Source organism: Pinus tabuliformis, chromosome Q (assembly GCF_031772625.1).
Source record: "Pinus tabuliformis cultivar Carrire ecotype Pingquan chromosome Q, CPIR1, whole genome shotgun sequence".
NCBI classification, from domain to species: domain Eukaryota; kingdom Viridiplantae; phylum Streptophyta; class Pinopsida; order Pinales; family Pinaceae; genus Pinus; species Pinus tabuliformis.
Genome location: NC_142296.1, coordinates 1341284903 through 1341310036, shown reverse-complemented (window position 1 = coordinate 1341310036; position 25134 = coordinate 1341284903). Strand labels below are relative to the sequence as shown.

Sequence of the window (25134 nt, the reverse complement as noted above, 5' to 3'; positions counted from 1 at the left end):
AATGGGTACACTTTCTTGACCAACATCAATCAATACAAATTTAAAAATAAAGTCCACTTACTTATAAAACGTAATAACATTGTTGATCCTCTACTCTTACTTACAAAATTTTAGATGGACAACAATATTAACATCTCACTTTAGTGTATGACCTTTAAGCAGAGAAATAGATCAACCTATGAGAAGGCTATAACCTAACTAAAAGACACATAATACGCCATACTTTTCATTTTAAAGGAAAGGAAACAATTTTTTTTTAGACCAACATGTCCTGGCTTATGTTTTTCATGAGATAAGAGTGTGAATAAGAATGTTGAATCCTTTATTTCCCTTACCTCCTTTCCTATTGTGTCACAAACTATCGAAGGTAATTACTTTATTTCCCTTACCTCCTTTCCTATTGTGTCACAAACTACCGAAGGTAGGTATTTAAAGACTCTCAATGATGGTGTAAACATGTAACTATATCATTATTTCAATTCTTTAGAGTTGCATGGAGAGTATGTTTGGCTCAACTAATAAGAAAACGATGATTTAGACAAAAACGGAAAATATTAGGTGTGCTTAGTGTGAACTAAGCTTTGATACCAAGTGTAGAGATCATTCCTATGTATGCCCTACACACATACACACATATATGTGAAATCAAAGTAAACAAAAAAAAAAAGAACATGAGATAATAACACACAAATTATTATATGTGGGATGGTATGCACACATTTTTATTAGCAAATAAATTGTGCATTCCAAGTTACTGAATTACAAGATAATGGGAAATGGAAGGTTTATTTTAAAATTAGTCATCCATTGAATAATGACAACCAACAATCAGAAACACACAATAATTCAAGGCACATATACCAACAATAAAAAAAATTACAATTATACATCATTTCCTTAACTTTTACAATCTGATAATTTATTACAACAAATAATCATATAGAAGAACATTTTGATAATGATTAATACCATGCACCAAGTGGAAATGGAATCTTGAACTCAATTTTGTTGATCCTTGTGCTCCGTTGATGTAGTCCTTGTCACAGTGTGCTGATTTTTGCATCTCTACCAAACATTTTGACTTACCAATTGACCTCCCAGTCTAATCCTTGGCTGCTCTTCTTCCACACTGACCCCTGAGTTGCAATGGGATTTTACGGTAGAGGAAAAAACTAGTAAGTGGAGGAGAGCACTTTGGCTCAAGAGTTTCCACTCCAAGAGCCTCCACTTCACCAAACTCACTATAGAACTCAATAGTCACTCTAAACACTATAGCATCAGGATAGTCATCCAAAATTAGGGTAATAAGAGTCCCCTCTCTCATAGCTTGATCCTTCTTTTATAGGAGGCTTCATAGATGACACTTGCAACTTCATGCAAAAACAATTATTTTTATTAATCCAATAATTTGATTATTCACCTATTTATGTGTCAGACTTTCACCAAGGCTCTCCTAAATTTATTTACTTAATTTCTTATTAAAAATGATATTTTTCCTTACCCCAACATGATTTCCTATTTCTTCTCCTATTTGTCTCTGATACCTCTTATACTCCTTATTGTGTGTTTATTACTAAAGTCAACTGGTAGGTCTCATATTTTATTCTCTAACTACTCCCTAATTTATCTCAAGTTGGAATCTTGGATGGAGATCTTTGTGTTGTGCCACAGCCACATGGAGGTTCACTCATGAAACTAAATTTCTCTTGTTTTAACTTTATTACTCTTTACTTTCATACACAACCCTCTTTTCTTAATGAGGTTAAAATATCCTTATATTTATGTTTCTAATTAACTTATATGTTCCCTTCCCCTTTTGTTATTAGAACGCTTACATACTTTGGCATTATTTTAATACACATCATATACTTAATATTTTCTAAACGTGATGAGGGCAGAGTTACTCATTTGGTCAAGTTTTTATAATTATTCCGTTTCTCCCTTTTCCTAAGGTTTACTTCTAATTTAACTAATTTGATTCTAAAAACACTTACTACATTATGTGGATTTGCGACCATCATTGCATGATCATTAACCCTTAATTACCTTTCATATTTTTCTTCCTGATGCCAAGGGTGACAAGTTGGTCGTGCCCTTCAATAAATTCCCTTCGAAGTTCCAAGGGTGTCACGTTGCTTGCCCTTCAAGCATTTTGTGATTATGAGAAGAAAAATTGGGCACGACAACAAAGACTACTATCATCTCCTATGTCACCCTCTATAGTGAGATTACAGATGCTATGGATTAAGGAATCCACCTTAATGAGCGCCCCCTAGTAAATCCTCATGAGTTACCCAATCCAGGGTCCACCCTCACAGCATCGTGACCTTCAAGGTGAAGGTATCCCAACACCTTCCAGCCCAAGTCACGTTGGGAGTCTTAGCGATGGAATTAGGGACGATGTCCCACCCATCCCATGAAGTTTTTAACGTACCCCATACTATCCCTAGCTTCAAATAAGGTTTAAAGGTGGAATTTACTACATTGACCCAACTTCCAAAGTCCAGTTATGTAAATGGGGTCTAATTTTTTTGACCTTTTATCGACTTCCTCAAAACTAGAAATGGATTACATTGTTGTGTTCATCTCCTCGAGGCTTTCCCAATGATATAAAATTCATCTTCATCTCACTCATGGATCAAGAAATATTTCCATTTAAAAATTATCCTATCATATAGAGCCATGTCATCTACCTGCCACGTAGTGCACATGTGGTCCCCATTTGGCCACCCAAGTCATGGGCCACATGACAGCTACCGACCCACTCATACTCGTTAAACCTCTTAGCAAGTCCCATTACATAATACACATATATGATGGATGTAGTACGCAGTGTAGGCCCCTCTCTATCATGGTTCTATACCTGTGGTAGTCTTTCAACCAACATATAGTGGGTGCGACACCCCTACACTTTTTCTTTTCACCAATACTAGAGTGTATGGACTATGCCTAACTTCAATATTTAGCCAATTTTCCAAACAAGTGTTCTTACTAATGCAACAAAATAACATTGAACTTCAATTATATTTTATCATCATTATGCAGAGGAAATCAATAACCATACAAGTATACACATGCTTATACTTGGGAGGGGCAACTCTCGTAAAGTGTGCCAGAATCAGTAATAATATAACTTCAGTAATTTTACAAGTATACAATAATATACAGCTAAGTCGTGTAGCCACTCATCGGCCTGCACATTTAGAAAACTTGCCAAAGTGCATTGGGCAACCTTGTCTGAGTTGTGAAGCTCGTGCTACCACTTATCCACACTCGAAAACCCCAACTTTTTCTTCGGCACAACTCATGCTGCCTCCATTGAGCCTTGCCCGAATCCCTTCACACGGCATTCGACTCTCGGGTGATGCTACCATGCTACCTAACTATTCTATACATGGTCCACACTTATCGCAACCCAATCTATGAAATACCTATAGAGGATGTAAGGAGACCCATACTGAGCTTGTCTGCCTGAGCTTGTTTTTCTTGAGGATGGATATCCATGAAAATGAGTGTGTTATTAGGAGTGTTTATTGTACCCACCCTACGCTCTTTTTGACAAAAAATAGCCCCTGTAGAAAAGCAGTTGTCACACCGTGACCTATTCAGATTGTCCGCCAAAACTGTTCGCAGTACTCCCGTTCAGCTCGTCCGTTGGCACGAGCACATGGCATGCATGTTGTGCAGCCTGCCTAACCTGACCCGACTACGGAACATGTTGCCCAAAACGACCTAACCTACCTGCAAACTCGACCCTACCCGACTGCCTGCTACTGTTGCGGTTTTGCGTTTCCCCTTCTCGCTCGGCTATCTCACACTTTTGTTTCTACGATGTCCCTTGGTCGAGTTCGATGCCTCCAAGTGATCGAAATCTTCCTAATATATATCCATGCCCCCACACCATGGCGACTCAAGGGACACGACCTTTCGTTTATGCCAAAGGTCAACCCATCCACCAATACCATGTCAGCCTCCTCATAAACATACGTTGACCCATCATATAAATGTTGCCCATGTCATTTCCTATAATTGGACTTTCGAGTCAGCCTCGCCCCCGCAATACTCCCGTTCAGCTCGTCCGCCGGCACGGGCACATGGCATGCATGTTGTGTATCCTTCCCGACCCAACCCGACTACAGAACATGTTGCCCAAAATGACATAACCTCCCTGCAAACTCGACCCTTCCCGACTGCTTGCTACTACTGCGGTTCAGCGTTTCCCCTTCTCGCTCGGCTATCTCGCACTTTTGTTTCTACGATGTCCCTTGGTCGAGTTCGATGCCTCCACATGATCGAACTCTCCCTAATATATATCCATGCCCCCACACCATGGCGACTCAAGGGACATGACCTTTCGGTTATGCCAAAGGTCGGCCCATCCACCAATACCATGTGGGCCTGCTCATAAACATACGTTGACCCATCATATAAAAGTTGCCCATGTCATTTCCTATAAGTTGGACTTTCAAGTCGGCCTCACCCATCTACCCAACTCGTCATCGCACATGGTCTCCACACTTCGGTCGTGTTGGTTAACTCGGGCATGCGCTCACCCGGGCGCCCAACTCGGGTCGCCCGACGTGCCCTTCACCCGAAATGCCTTCATCACACATCTCTCCGACGCCCACACATCTCACCCGCCCGGTCACCCAACGCTCACACGTCTCACCCGCCCAGTCACCCGGCGCCCACATGTCTCACCCGCATGTTCGCCTTCGTCTGATGTGCTCACCAAATGCACAACTCATCTCACCTAGGGGCGCACTCACCCGTCGCACTGGGTGCGCCTGTCGCATAAAACCTGAAGTCATGCTAAGTCACCTCCATTGCACGTGTGCTCCACCCGAGTTGTTCAACACAGGTGCCCGTCGCACATGGGCGCGCCCGTTACAACCTGGTCGCACGTCTACCTGACTCAGGGACCTGACACTCTCCCTGCCACCTCACCCTGAAGATTAAATCTCGGGAATTACCTAGATAGCCTCTTAGTAGTTGTTTTGAGGCACAAGTTTCCAGGACTGTGTGGATCCTTGTGGACCCCACTACTAACATGTCCCAACACCTTTCCTCGACCCTACCTTCCACATCACCTCGGTCATTTCCTTAGCAATGCAATTAAGACTACCAGGATAACCTAGCCCCTTTAAATTCCAGGGTGATGCAAACAACCTATGAGGCTTCCATATGCCAAGATGTATCCACTGGCTCACCTTGCCACATCCTCTTGGAGATAAAATCCTAGGATTTCTCCGTAGTGCCCCCACTCAAAACTTCTGGAGTCCAAGTTCAGGGTGACATCACTAGTCCTAAACATCGAGGTGACATCATCTTTTGGCATGCATTCCACGTTATATGCCATGTATCTTTGGGTCCTTCTATGCCCCAACATTACCCAACTTACATTAGATCACGCCATAAAGGGAGCTCAAGATTTATTTGCCACTTCATGCTAGGGTGTAAAATCAACCCCATAATGCTTAGTCACCCTGGGTATAAAATCTTAGGAGTTTCCTTTGGGGACTCCCTTTGAAACCTCCAAGAATAAAGTTTTGGGGATCATCCAAAGGTGGTAACGTATTCAACTCTCAAGGACCCAGATTTCTCTTGTCTTGGCTTCGGTTGTCACACATAGTCATTCAGCTTATTAGGCCTAAGCCTCCTGGCTCCTCCAAGCACTAATCTTTCAACCTTGTGGCCTAGGTCGAAAATGGATGGCTTAGGGATAATCCCCACCTTTGGACTCAGTCATAGTGGTTCTATGTGCATGGGCCTCTTGAGACGTAACGCCTAGCACTTAAAGTATCGAGGCTCAACCCCACTCATTTCCTATGCGTATAAACATGTGAAATCCTTGGGTCTAGTGGTTTTTACAAAGGGACTTAGTCCAAGTCTCAACTCCTGTGGTTCTGGTAAAAAATTGGGACCTAACTCATACATATGACTTCATAAAGCCTCGTTGGTTTGCAACATGCAGAAACACACACACATGTGTGTGTGTGTGTTATATACATAGATACAATGAGTGTTATCTCTCCTTATCTTAAATGTTCATCAGTATAAGTGGACTTTTCAATGTTATAAATAGATATTTCGAACATCTCAAATCAAGTAATTTAGACATGAACAGAGTTTACCCATCTCTTCAAACCAAGACAACTTAGGTTAATTACAAGCCCATAAATATGCATAGGAAATTATCCATTCCTTTAAAATACTTTCACTAAACATTGAAATTCCTCATTCATGCAGGAAACAACACTCCCTGACGTTAATCAGAACATTAATTCACCACAACAAACTAAGACATGACAATTACATACATAGAGACATAAGAGTATACTTATCTTAGAAGAGATCTAGCAATTGAGAGTGTGACTCTAACTCTCCACCCAACCTTAGACTAGATGCAACCACATTCACTTGTAGTTGTCACCCCCAAGCCAGATCCAATGCTTTAGGTAGAGTGCTTTTAAAGGAGTCTTGAACCAATATTATCAGTTGAGACAGGGTGTCTTGATGTTGCCTCACCTACACCCACTAGTTATTAAATGAACCAACCAAAAACAATGAAACACTCACTGGAATACATCCATAATCTATCTAGATAATTAAACCAAATTCATCAGTTGAAACAGGGTAACTCAAGCCCACGATGCCTTCACCCACCAGCTATTCAACAATTTCACCTCATGCAGGGAACAATTATTTTTATGCAAAGGGACTTAAAAAACAACATTCCAACACCTCTAGGGACTTAGATACAGAGAGTCTCAATTCAATTGTAGAGAGAGATATATAGTTACTAACGTGGAGGTTTTATCAGCTATGCTTCCTTGGGAGGAATAAAAGTGTGTCTTGATGTTGACTCACCTACACCCACTAGTTATTAAATGAACCAACCAAAAACAATGAACCACTCACTGGAATACATCCATAATCTATCTAGATAATTAAACCAAATTCATCAGTTGAAACAGGGTAACTCAAGCCCACGATGCCTTCACCCACCAGCTATTCAACAATTTCACCTCATGCAGGGAACAATTATTTTTATGCAAAGGGACTTAAAAAACAACATTCCAACATCTCTAGGGACTTAGATACAGAGAGTCTCAATTGAATTCCAGAGAGAGATATATAGTTACTAACGTGGAGGGTTTATCAGCTATGTTTCCTTGGGAGGAATAAAAGTTCATTTTACAATAGCTTCTTATTGGAACTCCTACCTAGGTGCTCAACCCAATCCCATGGAACTACCATCAGATGTTATCATACCACTAGCCCTGGGTACCTACAACTCTAAGAAGTTATCAATTACCAACACAGTCTCCGGTGGGTTTATCAACCATGTAAGGCATAACCACTACTCAGTGATTATTAGTTAGAAATCCCTCATGGGTTTATCAGTTGGAATATCATTTGAGCTCACTCTTTGGTTATCAGTTAGTAAACCCTTGTGGGTTTCTTAGTTGTGTTATCATCAGAGTTCACTATGTGATTATCAACCAACAAGCTCTCATGGGTTTCTCAGTTGTGTTATCCTTAGAGTTCACTCTACTTCCTGAATTTCCTTAGTACTCTTATCTTTCCCTTCCCTCTTAGCAATTCAACTTGCTCATCAGGAGCCTCTTGACCTCCTCTTTTTCGTGTTCCCCTCTCTGCCTATGCGCATGAATCGTATATAATTTCATAGACCTTCCTAACCTCCTTTCTCTATTCAGTAGGAGCCTCTCATGGTAATTATTTCTCTGTGTGCATCACCCCCTTCTTCTCAGCGTGTGTGAGAGAATGTTTTCCAAAATGCTCCCCTCTCCTCGACTTGTTTTTGTGCTTTCCTTACAAACCAACCGTTTGTGATTTTCCAAAGCTTCACATAATCAACCCTTTGGAAATCACAACCCATGTTTCCTTTAAATGTTCGTCCTCGTGTTGCTTATGGTTTGGGCTACAGGACACTTGGGCATGTCCTCTTCTTTTTAGTTAAATTTATTACCCATTCAACCCATTTAAAACCACTCAACCAACCAGGACTAATATTTAAAACTACCCATTCCTCAATCAACTGGAATATATGTCCCCCTTCTCTCAACCTTTTAAATTATAATTACATAATTATAGGGAAAAAAAATTACAAGGGGGAATTAACCAGTAGGGGATGTCACAATCCCCACCCCTTTAGAGGAACACTACTCTCGGTGTTCTCATTCCTAGACACAAAATAAAAGATGCTTAATCCCAGCATAATGATAATGAGCTTTATATTTATAGCTCATTTACATTTGCAGTTCGCATATACAGTTGCTCGCCTAGCAACTAAACAAACATGAAATTTATCCTTGGATCAGCCATTTTTTTGTGGCTCCTTTGCAGTATTCTTGGTGCTTCTGTTGCACACTCTCATATCTTCAAGTTATTGTAGTCCTCTTTTCAGTCAGATTCATTCACCCAGAATGGGAAATCCATTGCCCTGTATCACGGCATAGAATTTCTCATGAGACTCAGCATAGAGGGAATTTGTTATGAAACCAGCTTACAAAAAGATAGAAAAGATAGATCAATGCCTTAGAATTCAGCCTCTTTGAGGGGACAACCTCCTTTACATTACACAAATGAATGATTCTTTGATGATACAAATGACAAAACCTCCTTTCTATATATAGGAGTCTAAGGAGTCACAATATAACCCAGTGGACCTAACAATAATAATATAAAGGCACAAAAATAACAATAGAGGAATTCTATGGGGCACAGTAATAAGAATATGGGGACAATAGGGGCACAACAATATTAATAAGGGATATAACTACAATAGTAATGGGGTAATCACTAGTATTATAGGGACCTAACATGCCCCTCTGCTTCAAAAAAGTGTTGTCCTCAACGCTCGAGTAGTTCTGGATGCTTTTGTATAAAATTCTCATCCTCCCATGTGGACTCTTCAGCGGATAAGTTCTTCCACTTGATGAGATAATCCAAAATTGATCGATTTTGTATCTGTTGAGTTCTTGTTTTTGTGACTGCTTCCGCTTCCAATATAATTTTTCCTTCCTCGTTAAGTTCTGGCAATATTGTTTGAACTGGGAGCTTGTCACCTATAACCTTCTTTAAACATGAAACATGGAAAACTGGGTGCACTCGAGAAGCTGTAGGAAGCTCCAATTTGTATGCCCTAGTACCAATCTTTTGCAACACCTTTTACGGACCATAATACTTTGGTGATAATTTATTATCCTTCTTAGCTTGCTTGAGGGACATTTGTTTATACGGTTGTAGCCGTAGGAATACCCAATCACCTACATCAAAACTTCTTTCACTGTGATGTTGATCTGCCTGTTGTTTCATTCGATTCTGCACCAACATGAGGTTATCCTTAAGAGTTGGAGGACCTGTTGTTGATGCTCGATGTGATGCTCCACTGCTTGAACCTTAGAATTTTCTCTTAAATATGATGTGATGGATGGTGTCTGATATCCATAAAGTGCCATAAATGGGGTCATTTTTGTCGTTGTATGGAAGGAAGTGTTATACCACCATTCAACCAGAGGCAACCATTTGACCCATTGTGTCTGTTTATCAAATACAAAGCAAGAAAATAATTATGTTCAAAAATTTCCAGTGAAAATGGGATCTCTGTCACTTACAATAATCTTTGGGTTTCCATGTAGCTTTTGAATTGTTTCCATAAATGCAGTAGAAATTGTACTGGCTTTAAATGGATGTGATAATGCACAAAAGTGTGCATACTTGGTAAGTCTGCCAACTACCACCATGATGACACTCTTTCCCTCAAACTTGGGTAAACCTGTGATAAAATCCATTGGAATCTCCTCCCAACATTGGCTTGGAATGGATAAAGGTTGTAATAGACCTAGGGTCTTAATTGTTTCAACTTTATTTTGTTGGCAAACCAAACATTCTGCCACAAACTTTCGAATATCCGATTTAAGGCCATCCCAAAAAAATTCCTTCTTAACCCTGTGGTAAGTTGTTAAAAATCTCGAGTGCCCTCCTAAGGGAGAAATGTGCAATTCCATAAGAATCTTTTGTTTGAGTTGGGAATTCTTACAGAGGTATAAGCGATCTTTGTACCATAACAAATAATTTTTCCAGCTAAATGTATCAGATGTACTGGAATCTTGTTGTAACTTTTGAATAAGTGCCCACACTTCTTCATCATTCTTCCATTCCTCCCTTGCTTCGTTTATCCAATCTGGTTGGATAATATAAATGGCGCACAACAATGCTTCCACATCCTCATCCTTTCTTGAGAGTGCATTTGCCACCACATTTTGCTTCCCTTTTTTGTAGATGATTTCAAAGTCATAACCCAACATCTTTGTGACCCACTTTTGTTGCTCTTCAGAGGATAATCTTTGTTCTAAAACGTATTTAAGGCTATCATGATCCGTTTTTACCTTGAAGTGTCTTTCCATTAGGTAGGGTTGCCATTTCTTAAGTGCATGTAGTATTGCCAACATTTCCTTCTCATAAATAGCTTTGTGTAAAAACTTTCCCTTGATTGGACGAGTTTCAAAAGAAATGGGTCTTTCATCTTGCATTAAAACAGCACCGATTCCATTTCCTGAAGCATCACATTCCACAATAAAGGTTTTTGTGAAGTCCGGTGTAGCTAAGACCGGTGCTTGGCACATTGCCTATTTAAGATGTTCGAAGGCCTTTGTTGCTTCTGGAGTCCATGAAAATGCATCTTTCTTCAATAATGTTGTTATAGGTGCTGCTATTCTCCCATAATTCTTAACAAACTTGCGATAATACCATGTCAACCCGAGAAATCCTCACAGATGCTTTATGGATGTGGGAATTTTCCATTCCTTAATGGCTTTAATTTTGCTAGGGTCTAGCTTAACTCCTTCATGAGATACAATATGACCTAGATATTCCACCTCTTGTACTCCAAAGAAACATTTGGATCTTTTTGCATATAATTGTTTCTCCTCCAATAGTTGTAGCACCCTGTCAACATGTTCAACATGATCCTTCCAAGAATTGCTGTATATTAGTATATCATCAAAAAATACTAACACAAATTTTCTAAGGAAGGGTTTGAAAATGGAATTTATCAAACCTTGAAATGTAGAAGGTACATTGGTAAGGCCAAAAGGCATGACCAAAAATTCATAATGACCTTCATGAGTTCTAAATGTTGTTTTCGGAATGTCTTCAGTCTTCATTCTGATTTGATGATATCCTGAACGAAGATCCAACTTGGTGAAGTAAATTGATCCATGCAATTCATCCAGTAATTCATCAATGATAGGAATGGGAAACTTATCTTTAATAGTGAGCTTGTTGAGCTCCCTATAATTCGGACACATGCGCCATGATCCATCCTTCTTGTGCACTAATACTACTGGAGCAGAGAAAGAACTTTGACTAGGTTGAATTATACTAGCCTCTAGCATTTCTGCAACCATACGTTCAATTTCACTCTTTTGGGCATAGGGATATTTGTACGGCTTGATGTTTGGAGGAACACTTCCTGAAATCAGATGAATAGCATGATCATGATCACGAATAGGTGGGAGACGTTTGGGAGTCTCAAATACCTTGGAATGGTTGTCCAAGACTTTTTGGAGATCTGGAGAAATAGATGATTTCGATGTGGAAACATCTAGCAAACATAATTGTGCAATTACACCTCTTTGTTCCTTTTTTAGAAGCTTTTTCATACCGTTAGAGCTGATTATCTTTCCCGGTTTCCCTGTAGTACCCCTTAATTCAACTTCCTTTCCTTCCATAGAAAATTTCATGAAAAGTTCTTGAAAATTAAAAGCTATTGTACCCAAGGATTGTAGCCATTGGACTCCTAGTACAACATCAACACCTCCCATTGGAATGGAAAGCATTGGGCTAGTCAATACATATTCTCCCATGGATAGCTTGATATTATGGCACTTTCCAGAGCAATTTATTGTTCCTCCATTTGCAACCATTACTTGACACTCTGGTGCTGGATATAAGAAGCAATTCAATTCTTTTGCTACCTTACAATGAATAAAATTGTGGGTACTTCCTGAATCAATCAACACTATTACCCTTTTCTTCTTGATTTGTCCTTCTATCTTGATGGTTTGAGGAGTGGTAATTCCCGCCAATGCATTACAAGATATGGTCGGATTCATTTCTTCTTTATCTAGGCTTTTGTCCTGGAGTATATCCTCTTCTTTTGACCTTTCTTGCTCATTTTCTTCTTCCTCTTCACAATCTATGTAGAATAATTTCTTCTCAGCACACTTATGACCTTTAGTGTATTTGCTATCACAACTGTAACAAAGCCCTTTTGCTCTTTTTTCTTCCAATTGTTGTGGTGTCAACCTTATAGGTTGTGGAAGACTAGGGGCAACACCACTTCCATCTTTGTAGTTGTGAGTGGTATGCTTCCTAGTTGCCATAATTTTGCTTTCCATTTTTTTTGCTAACCTGAATGCCTTCTCTAATGAATCAGGTTCCCAAAGGCGAACATCATGTTGGATATTATCCTTTAAAGTCCCTATGAACACATCAATCCTATGCTCCTCTGGAATATTTTTTACCCTTATGTTCAATTTTTGGAACTCTTCAATGTGCTCCATTATTGAACCCTTTTGTTTGAGACTTATCAATTAGCTAAAAAAAGTGTTGCTTTTTGTATCCTCATAATGTGTTGTCAATTCTTTCATAAAAATTTCCCAAGTGATAATTTGTTTACGAGAGCAAAGCCATTGATACCATACAAATTTATTTGGTTCCAAATATAAAGTTGCAATACGTACCTTTTGTGTGTTTTGCACATTATTGAGATCGAAAAATTTCTCAATCTGTAATATCCATGTTGCGAGATCCTTGCCATCAAACTTCCTCATATCGATTTTTGGAATATGGTGGGTCTTCAATCCAACATTAAAGTCTATGAAATCATGATTAACATTTCTTTTGTTCGCATCATGAGTTTCCTTTACTACCCTTTCACCATTAGTAAGTATTTCTTGTAGAAAATTTGTCAAATCTGTTTTCAAATCTGCCATATCTGTCTTCAAATCTGTCTTCAAATCTGCCATGTCTCTCTTCAAATATGTCTTCAAATCTATCTTCAAATTGTCCATCTTAGATTCCACACCCTTTATCTTAGATTCCACACCATTTATCTTAGCTTCTGTTAGCTTTTGTGAGAGTGACATTTGTTGCACTTGGTCTTGTAATTTTGATATATCATGTAGAATTTCTTCCTCTTCTTCATTAGTCATGCTAGAGATTTCAGGTTGCTTACTAGGTGTTTGAATTTTCTTTCCTCGGGGAGTCAGTTACCAATAATAATGCTCTACTATGCCCTTTGAATTCCTTCAAAATAATTTTTCAAACCAAGCTTAAGCAAAAATTTAAAGAATCTACACACCTTTTTTCACTTTGTAGGAGCTCGATATTGCCTCTGATGTATCTCTATAATTTCGGATCCTCCAGTTCTAAAATTGTGACCTGCAATAGCCCACTATGTCCTCTTTCCAATTCCACTAGTCTAATCCAAATTGGATTCTCCAAGGAAGAGTTATGCCAAATCTCCCACAGTGACCTGATTATAGACTAGTTCAGTAGAGCAAACTTGTACGACATGCCACGTGTCCCTATTTTGACTTTTGGCTCTAAAAAATATATACAAGAAGCTACAGTCCGTCCTCTTTCTGTACCTTCTGACGAGACTTCAATCCAATGCTCAAAAAGAAAGTTATGACGATTTTCCCCAGGTCCCCTGTTTGGAATGTAATTCAGGAGTCTACAAAAATACCAACTTCCTTAGATCATATCTCCTCAAATATAGCACGAAAAGCTCTGAAATTCAGACCCAAGGTTCAATGCGATTTCATCTCAAATGGGTTTTTTTTTCGCTTCTGAAACGTCGCAGAAAAAAGTTATAGCGAAAATTCCACGATGACCTATTTGGAGCAGCGAAACCCTAGAATCCAAAGCTCTGATACCAAATGTTATGAAACCAACTTACAAAAAGATAGAAAAGATAGATCAACGCCTTAGAATTCAGCCTCTTTGAGGGGGAAACCTCCTTAAATTACAAAAATGAATGATTCTTTGATGATACAAATGACAAAGCCTCCTTTCTATATATAGGAGTCTAAGGAGTCACAATATAACCTAGCCGACCTAACAATAATAATATAAAGGCACAAAAATAACAATAGAGGGATTCTATGGGGCACAGTAATAAGAATATGTGGACAATAGGGGAACAACAATATTAATAAGGGATATAACTACAATAGTAATGGGGTAATCAATAGTCTTATAGGGGTGGGGATGTCACAATCCCCACCCCTTTAGAGGAACACTGCCCTCGGTGTTCTCATTCCTAGACACAAAAGAAAAGATTCTTAATCCTAGCATAATGATAATGAGCTTTATATTTACAACTCATTTACATTTGCAGTTCGCATATACAGTTGCTCGCCTAGCAACTAAACAAACATGAAATTTATCCTTGGATCAACCATTTTTTTGTGGCTCCTTTGCAGTATTCTTGGTGCTTCTGTTGCACACTCTCATATCTTCAAGTTATTGCAGTCCTCTTTTCAGTCAGCTTCATTCACCTAGAATGGTAAATCCATTGCCCTGTGTCACGGCATAGAATTTCTCATGAGACTCATCATAGAAGGAATTACAACAAAATCAAAACATACCCTCATGAATTGATCCCTCCATGAGGCTAATCCTTGAAATATAACCTAGAAACATGGTCAGCCATTCTTTCACAAGGATGATATCCGATAATGACTCGTCAATCACAGTGTTATTTCACACTTTATTGATACATCAACATGTTCATGAACTTAGAATTGCATATGTAATCAATTTTAAGGCCAGGAGAATCTCCTATAGCCATTTTCATGGCCACCATACCACTATCCATTATCCCCATGGACCAAACCAACCCACTTGGTTTTCATGCTCCTCCTTTCTACCTTCATTGCCCCATTACTCATACACCAGGCTTCATTTAGGTTTACTTTCCTCATTGGATTCCACTCATCTCTTCCTGAGAATTCCATTATCTTACATCCACATCCATCAAATTCCAAGACCCAAGACATAGAAAGAAAAAGGGAAAGAAAATGAAAATTCATAAAAATTCGTAACAACGATACAAATATAAACAATGTAGCATGGCCATGTTCAATTCAACCATTAAAAAAACGGTAAATCAAGTATGAGTGTAAGTCAACAGGTAAAATAATAAATCAAGCATTAAAACCATTCTAGGAATTCCAAATGCATAAAAATTTTCACATTCACCACAACCCAATTCCCATGAGTTTTGGCATTTCTCAACGCTTCATGAGTAAGGCTCAACCAAGCCCTTTCCATAGTTTTATTCAATCTCCTTACTACAACCCACAACAAAAATTTAATTATACGTCTGCGCAAATTACTTACAATCTAATTATACTATTTCAAATGGAAACAACATGATTATGAGGCCACATCTAACCATCCCTCTCGCTAATTTAGGTATGGTGACCATCTTTCCTATATTCCATAGCTACGTAGGTTCCAGGATGTTTCAAGCTACATCCTCCATTGTCTATGCTTCTTGCACAACATGCAGTCCCAGTTGATTTCTCTGTATCTTGGGGCAATTTCTACATAAGTGGCATTCCCCGCATTTCTAGCATATAATGGGCCTCCTCCGGGACCCATCCTCTTCTTTCTCTTGAGCAAGTCGACCTTCATAAGCTATGTTGATCTTCTACTGAGTTTCACCTCTATTGGTGGTGAAACTTCTTTCCTTCTCCCCATGTCATTGTCCAGAACTTCTATGTCTTTTTCCTCTAATTTTGAAACTTCCTTTTGCCTTCAAATCAGCCTTAAGCTTTGGCCTGTGTCTAGATTCCTTGTAGTAGTGTTTCAACTTTCTGATTTTCACTTCAAGGATTTGTGGCTCATAAAATTCAATTCAATCTTTAAACGTTAATGGAAGCCCACTGATGTATTGTTGAATCTTTTCCTTTTCATCCTTGAGGTATGGAACATATATTAACAACTCCAGGAATCTAGTGTTATACTCTTCGTCTGACATTGATCCCAGCTTGAGCTCAGATCTTCCCACCAGATATCAACCTTCACCTTTATGTTGAAAGTATTTATCTTTGCTTTCATGTTCTCTGAATAGTCATGAACTCTGAAGAACTTCCTCATTCCCAGTAGCCATGCTTTTGCATCCTCTGACTTCTTCATCTCACCATCAAAGGTAGGAGGATTAGTCTTCTTAACATACTCTGGTATATATTCTCCTTCCCTTCTTTTCCCATGATGATGATGTTAATAATGATGCATTCTGTAAGTAGCACCAAAGTGTTATCCATGAGTGTTGATCCTTCTCTCTAGAGTACTCAAAGGATTATTTCCTTTTATTGTGTCCTCTCTTGAGTGCCTATGCCTTTTCCTAGATCCACTACCATCTGCCCCATCATTTCTTTCTTCTTGATCCAACAAACTCCTCCTATCCCTATGACTAGCATCCAACTCATGTTGTCTCTGCATTTGCAAGTCTGACATGATTTGCAATATGACTGCATTGGCTTCCACTTGTCTCTATTGTCCTTGGACAAGCCTTTCGTTTTTAGTGTTGCAATTTCTTATTTCTACCCTTAAACTCCTCAGGGTATTCATTAAGTCAAGAGAATCTGCTCCTCTTCCTTGTTCAACTAATTTTTATCTGACCCATATTGTGAGTGGTTAGAACTATATGCTACCATCTTGTTGTTCATTTCATGGTCCATTGGTTCTATGTTGTACCCTCATTTGATATTCTTGTGGTCTTTTACCTTCATCTCTTCGAGCCTTAGTGTCTTTTATGTGCTATCATACACACACATAATTGTTAGGTTTTAAAAAAATTTGAGACATAATAAACACTATCATCTGGCTTGTTGTTGGAAATTTGTTGGTGTAAATATAGTTGTAACATTACACTTCAGTTAGCGTGCCAGTATCAACAAAATCATATCTAATTATTAATATCGTGTTACTTGTGTAACAACCTTGGTCAAAATTCCATGTAAAATTTAATAAAGGAAAAAATAAGACTAAGGTCATGGGACACGTATTCCAAGTTGAATGGTGGGTAAAACATCCTAGTGGGTGTTCATTTCGGTTATTATGGCTAAAGGAATTTGGAAAAGGAAATGGAAAAGGCTTTGGAAGGCAAAATGGCATTTTGGCACATTTATTTATGAAAATAATGGAAATTAAGATAAAATGAAGGTGAAAGGTCACAGGTTTCATGTGAGGAAAATGAAGGAAAATAATGGAAATTGAAAAAAATAGAGGCCTCATTGATGAAAAGGCTTCTGAGGATTAGTGTGGGGGCTTGGTCAGTGTAACCTTTTATCAGTCTAGTTTTGGAGCTCTCTCATTATTCTCTCTCTCTCTCTCTCTCTCTCTCTCTCTCTCTCTCGGATACAGATATTTTTCTTGGAGCACTCTTGGAGAGTGTGGCATACTTGGATGCTTGGAGAAAGAAGGCAACGGAAGAGCAGGAAAGTGCAAGAGGACATCGAGATCAATGGCTACAGTTGGATTTATTTGCAGGTATCGAGTTGCATGTATGGTTTCCTTGCTATTTTTGGCATGCATGGCACATGGAAGTGGTTTCTTGGTTATGATATGTCATTGGCATAGAGAATTTCCTATATTGAAAATGGATTTAACTAGCCTTGCCATTTCGTGGATAGCCATGGTGTTGTGGGTTTTACTTTTGTTTTCTGGTTGGTTTTGTTGTGCCTCTGATTGTGGGTTGAGTTATTAGTTCCTAGAATACTTGGTTGGAAAAACACTCTGGAAGCCCTATAACAGCTTGGGTTGAGTTACTAGCCCTGGAAGCCTTGGTTGGAAAAATGCTCTAGAAGCCATATCACAACCTGGGTTGAGTTACTAGTCCTGGAAGCCTTAGTTGGACAAACGCTCTGGAATGCCTTGGTGGTTTGAGTTACTAGTCCTCGAAGCCCTGATTGGACAAGTGCTCTAGAATCTCGGCAATAGTTGTGGGTTAAGTTACTATTCCTAGAAGCCTTGGTTGGAAAAATGCTCTATAATCTCGGTGGAAGCTGTGGTTGAGTTAATAATCCTGGAAGCTAGGTTGGATCAGACGCTATGGATCCCTGGAAAACTTGGATAGAGACCGATCTGGTGATGGTTAGTGATGTCTGACCATGAGGTGGAATCACTGGTTGAGGGTTGAGGTGGTTTGGCCTCTGGAAGCCCTAGTTTGGTTTTGATGGATTTGTTTCATGATATCCCACATTCATGCTTGGAATATGGCATGGGGGTGACTGGTTGAAAGAAAGATTTGGTTCAGCCTAGTCTACGGTCGGGTGGTTCATGGAAGTCCCATACCTGGTCGACCTATGTAATCATCAATAAGAGCTCTCTTTCTCCTTGGTATGTTATGGGTAAATATACTTGTTTATATGTGGTTTATATGGCTATTGATATTTTGTTGTTTATGTGTTGGTTATGAATGAGTTTTATGACAATGGAAATTTATGGCTCTCATCATGTTTTGGTTAATCACTGAATGTACAATGAATATATGGCTTAATAGATGGTAATGTATTTATTGTAATTAGGCATCAATGCTTATTAGTGATTCTCAGATAAGTGTGAAACCCCTATGCTTAGATATGTTGTTTAAACATGTAGATTGCATCTTTGTGACATGTTTGACAAAATATTTGTCATGGCTAGTAAGGGTCTAGTCAAGTCCTTGTTCAAGTAATTACATTTGTATCATTATTCCACTGTTATCTTTCATTTATGGAAGTGTCATTGAGATTTGGGCAGTGACCTGGGCTCTAGGCCTGAAAAAGTGGCACAAATCCTAGAGTCGCAAGCATAGCACTGGGGGAAAAGCCCCCAGAAGCTCCCTTTCTCTTGTTGTGGGAGCTTCTGGAGCCTCCTAGATGCACCCTTACCCATATCAAGAGAGTGTCTGGGGGTTTCATGCACTAAAACTTTAGTTGGTCTCTAGGGTTGGTTACCTAAGTGGTTGGGATGGCTCCTGGGAGTTTTATTGCTGATGTGAAAGGTCTGTGTGATGTGTTCTATTAGTTCCACTTCCTTAACTGACACACAGGGAGTCGAATCATAAGATAGTAACTTCTCATCACATGTTTACCCCGGTTGGTCGGTTACTTGGGTAGATGTGGGAGGAGGGTGTTACAGAGTGGTATCAACGTGGGTTGCGCTTTCTTTGGGTCATATCCGATACCACATAGTGGTATTAGAGCATGGTTCACCCCTTGAACTGGATGGGCAGTGTGTTGGTCATGCATTCATGTCGGTTTCATATGTGTTCCTTATGCTTGTATTCCATGTGCTTGTTGAATTTGCATTTTTTTGATCATGGTTGTAGTGATGTTGTCAGGTGTAGGTTGATGGTGTTGTTGTGGGATGTGTCGTCATGAGTGTGTGGTTATATATACATTTTTTATGCATGTCAATGTTTATATGTTTTTATGCATGCATTTCATGGTGAATGTTGTTGTGCATAAGGTCATTGTATGCAATTAGGTCATCATGATAATATTGGTATGTTATGATTCTAATGTTTTGGATGAGATAGAGCAAGAGATGCAGATCATTAAATTGAAGTTGCAACAATGGAATTCGGGTAAGAACAGATCATCATACATGTTTGTATGATAGGCGTGCAAGTATGTTGGTTAATGTTTGTTATAAGCATTAGAGTTACTGATATGCTTGTCATTCTATTATTATTATTGTTACATGTATTATAAATGTTAGTTGATTAGTGCAGTCATATGCACATGTGTCGAATATTCATGAATTATAGTAACTTGTGGTTATATGCATTGTTGTTGTTGTTTTGTGAAAGTTAACTTGATGATTATGTTATATGTTGTTGATGAGCATGTTATATGTTAACTTGTTGTTGTTATATGTTAGTTAATGATTAAGGTTATTACATTAAGATCTTGATGTTATATGTATCATGCTAAATTGGATTGGCCTATGCAGATGGTCAGGGTTATGACATTAAAGTATGAGTTTGACTATGTCATTTATTTGATGTTTGAGTGTTTTATTATGTCATCTAGTTGATTTATTTAACGTGGTATGTTTGCAAGTTGGTTGAATGTTTGATGAATTGCATAATATGACTATGTGTATGTAAGATTGCTCGAACGAATGATCTTGTTTCAAGATGGTTTTACTCACACATATGTGTTGAGATAGCTAATATGTACTTGAGTGTAAGTAGGTGATAGTTGTATCATTATGTCTAATGACTACAAGTTGACTATGGATTATGACATGATTTTTAGTCTTGGTAAAGGTTTATTTCAAATTAGTAGATAGGTTGTCTTGATATTTGGAACATGTGGTTGACATGTTTGTTCAATTACAAGGTAGCGTAATTGGCACAACAAGATAAGATAATTGGTATATTGTTACATTTATTTATCCACTAATAGTGATTTGTTATGGCAGTATGATACAAAGAATTGCATAGAAAATAAATTGCCATTGAATCTTGAAGAAGGCTCAGGTTGAGCTTCCCCTTGGAAGCACTGGGAATCCATGGGGATTGATTCATGGTGTCCGTTGAGAGTCTTATGCTTTCGATACCTTGTCATTTGCTTGTGCTTGATTTGCAGTTTTGTTATGTCTAGTTCATAATCATGTCACTTTGTTTGCGGTGTCGTATTGTTATTGGTTTTCATGATTTTCTTCTTGTTTGTTTCTTGTTATTTCCTTTTATGTTTTGAGATCCTTGGGAATTGGTTGCGAAAGAAGAAAGTTGATATAACTCTGGGAGAGTTGTGTGGAACCCAACAGGTAATGAAAGACTCAGATGAAGTTGGTACATGTGTAAGGGAAGTTAAAGGTAAGAGTATGAGAGTCGGCTAAATTGATTGGGTCCATTAGTGTAAATGGATGGTGGTAGGACAATCATGAGAAATCTAACATGAAAGGTAAAGTGAATGGATGTGAGGCATATGATTCCTTGGCTATGTTGGGAATGGTTGTTCTCAATGGTGTGCATGTTGTGCATGTTAGGCATAGATAAAGGGAGTTCTCTTAACCTTTACCTTATGATATTTGGTAATTATGTTGTGATCATGTTTATGCTAATGTTTGTATATATGCATGTATATATGTCGTTGTCTGACATGATCATGATTGTTTTATGTTGATATATGTGTGTGTGTGTGTGTGTGCGCATATTGTTGTCTAACAGGGTCATCAAGAATCGTTCTTGTGGAGGAATGATTGCTTATGCAGGTGAATGGCATGAAGAGATTCATGGTTCATGGGGATCAATTGGGAAGAGTAGCTTGACAGGTCTCTGAGGTCAGTATCATGTGGATATGAATTGATATTATGTGATTATACTATGTCTATGTTTATGTTATAGACAGACTAATGTTAAGACATACATCAGCGGAATGAAAACAACGTGATCTACGGCATGCTAGGATAAGCATGGCTGGCGGAGAGACACTGGAAGCAAGGTTGTTTGGTAGAGGCAGTGTGGTCTTGGATGTGCAGTGCTATTGTTGTGGATATGTTGTGCATATTTTATATTCATTGATTATACTTATGGTGTTGTGTGCATATTTCATAGGCAGTGTTGGGTATAGATGGTGTTATGTACATGTTGGATATGCGGTGTTGTGTACATATCGTAATGTGCACATGATGGATATGCAGCGTTGTGTGCATATGGTGTTCTGCACATGTTGGATATGTAGTGTTGTGTACTTATGATGCTATGAACATGTTGTATATCTAGTGGTATGTATATATGGTGTTGTGTGCATGTTGTACAAGTGGTACTATGTACATATGGTGTTGTGTGCATGATTGTACATGTGGTGTTATATGCATGTGGTGTTGTGTACAAGTTGTACATGTGGGGTTGTGTACATTTCGTGCATGTGGTATTATGTGCACGTTGTACAGGTGGTGCAGTGTACATGTGGCACTATGTACATGTTGTGCAGGTGGCGTCGTGTACATGTGATGTTGTGCAGGTGGTGTTGTGTATAGGAGGTATTGTGTACATGTTGTACATATGGTACTGGTGTACATATGGTATTGTGCGCATGTTGTACATGTTGTGTTGTGGGCTTGTGGCACTATGAATGTGCATTGTGTAGTCTTTGTATCATGACATATGTATTCAATGTGTTGTACTTTATGTATGTATTTGTGTTGTGTTGTACACCAGGTGTAGGTGTATGTATTGTGTTGTGGTGTCCACCGGATGTAGGAGTATGTATTATGTTGTGTTGTACACTATGTGTAGGTGTAGGTGTGGTATGTCAGGTGTAGGTGCATGTATTGCATGGTATTGTATGTCGTGTGTAGTTGTATGTGTGTGATGCACACAATGTGTATGTGCACGTGGTTGAGGAGGTGTTTGTCTGGTGTGGCAACTGATCGTGTACGTACAGAATAAGGACAAAGGTAGAAACTAAGCATTGATTAAAGGATAAGTATCAATATTTTATTTCAGTTTTATTATGCATATGATTTATGATTATGGTTTATGATGATTACATGTGATCTATGATTCTGGTTTATGATGGTTACATGTGATTTATGATTTTGATCTATGATGGTTGTGTTTTGAGCTAACCTGATGTGATATGTTTATACATAATGATTTGGTCAAAGATTCTAGTTTGACTTGTTGTGACAGGAAGCAAATAGAATTGCAAGTGTACCTTGTTGACGGGCCACCAATGAGGTATGATTTGAAGTTATTTCAATTTATTTTGAATCTAATGGAAATTATGTGTTTGGTACAGGAAAGCATGAAATGCTCGGTTGGGTGGTCGAAACTGATGGCAAGCATTAGCAGCAACAACAAAAGGAATTGGAACATGTAGCAGTATGTTGGTAAAGCATTCAGGAGCATGGCCATTGTGGGACACTGGTACCCAATAGTGTCCATTGATTTCCATGAGCATGTTATGACCGATATGATGTTTTTAAGGTAGGGATATGCCTTGGTCTTTGGAACTTTCGATGCAAGGAAACATTGTCGAGGGATGGATTGCCTGGGATGGGGGTACCAGCAGAACTTGGAAGGTGTGTGATGGCACATAAGGGGGTGATTGGATTGCCCGAGGAACTCTGTAGCAAAGAAGGGAAGGACGGGGATATATTTGTTTTGGCCATTAGCATTGCAAGATGGAATGAAATGCACATTGGGAGTGTGCTCTGGAACAATGATTCGGTAACTGTTTACTGAGAGGACAAGTGGCGTAGGATTATAGCGCTGGAAATTGGATGCAATTTTGACTTTGACAATGGATTTTGGACTTCTTGGGAAGGAGGTGAATGTTGGTACTACTTTTGAGGGTGGAGGTGTGAGCCTCTGGATTCCCTCGTTGATTGATATAGGCATCATATCCTTTTATTTTTTGGTTGAGAAAATGTGTATATGTGTATATTATTGTAAATATCGTATTGAGATAGTTTATAAAGCTCCACAGACAGTATGGTTATTTGTGGGTTGAAGCAAATGTGCTTAAGTATATGTAGTTGTTATTTTAAATATTGTAATGAGCTATGTTATAAAGCTCTAGTAAACGGTATGATTGTCATGTTTCATTAGTGATCATTGTAAATACTGCAACGAGTTGTGTTATAAATCTCCATGGGTAGTATGTTTTTCTTACATCATCCTCGTTGGTTGTCGGTGTTGTTGAACACCAAGGACGGTGCTCCCCCAAGGGGGAGGGTTTTGTAATATCCCTGGTCAAAATTCCATGTAAAAGTTAATAAAGGCAAAAATAAGACCAAGGTCATGGAACATGTATTCCAAGCTAAATGGTGGGAAAAACATCCTAGTGGGTGATCATTTAAGTTATTATGGCTAAAGGAATTTGGCAAAGGTAATGACAAAGGCTTTGGAAAGACAAAATGGAATTTTTGGCACATTTATTTATGGAAATAATGGAAATTAGGAGAAAAGGAAGGTGAAAGGTCTAGGTTTCATGTGAGGAGGAAAATGAAGGAAAATAATGGAAATTGAAGAAAATAGAGGCCTCATTGATAAAAGGGCTTCTGAGGATCAATGGGGGGCATGTTTAGTGTAACCTTTTGTCAGTTCAGTTTTGGATCTCTCTCATTATTCTCTCTCTCACTCTCAATCTTGGACACTTAGATTTTTCTTGGAGCACTCTTGGAGAGTGTGGCATACTTGGATGCTTGGAGCAAGAAGGTAAAGGAAGAGAAGGAAAACACAAGAGGGTTGTTATCACCAAAAAATGATCACCTAGCCATTTCTAACTTGGTGGGTCGAAATACACCATGTACATTTAATTTTACCATAGTAAAATCACTTTCACTGTGGAAAATAATTTAGTAAGCCACTTTTATTAAATTATTTTCTGATTTATATAAAAAAACCCATGAGAATAATTAGATAAATCATTATTTATTTAATTTTCTCTAGGAAGAATTATTAAATCATTATTCCTTGTCACATTTTCCCTTAGGAATATTTAAATAAATCACTATTTTTTTTATTTTCCTTATTTTTGTTATTAGAATAATTATTAAATCGCTATTTAATAATTATTTTGATTTCACCCCATTCTTAATTCTCGCGAAATAATTAATAAATCATTGTATTTGTTAATTATTTCTAAATAAAGATATTTAACCATTTTAAATATAGTTTCCCTCTCCAATAAATACAATAAAGTCTTCCAAGTGGTTAGATCTGAATTTGGTTAGTATTGTTCTCCATTTTCGAGATTAGCTCCATACTTTGTTGTAAATAGGAGGGTTTTTCATTCATTCTTCACCATGATCATAATCATCGTCACCATTATTGTATTTATTCTTTTGAGCTCCCATTCGATTTCTCCACATTTTCTCTGGGTTTTTCACATATTGAGAGAGAAGGTCATTTTCTGAAGCATCAAAGACATCAAAGGACCCATCCCACTGAGGGGGACTTACAGACCCATCTGTAGATCTCCTTCACCAGGTGCTATTAATAAAAGATTTATTCATTCAAAGTCTTTCCAATTGGGTTATTGCATTGGATATTTTATATTGTTGCTTTCTATTTTGGATCGTCTA

General features: G+C 38.4%; 1 pseudogene; it reads left to right on the top strand.

Annotated features, from left to right (window-relative positions):
* The window catches only part of LOC149224822 (uncharacterized), a 123740-nt pseudogene that overhangs the window by 6091 nt on the left and 92515 nt on the right, over nucleotides 1-25134 (top strand).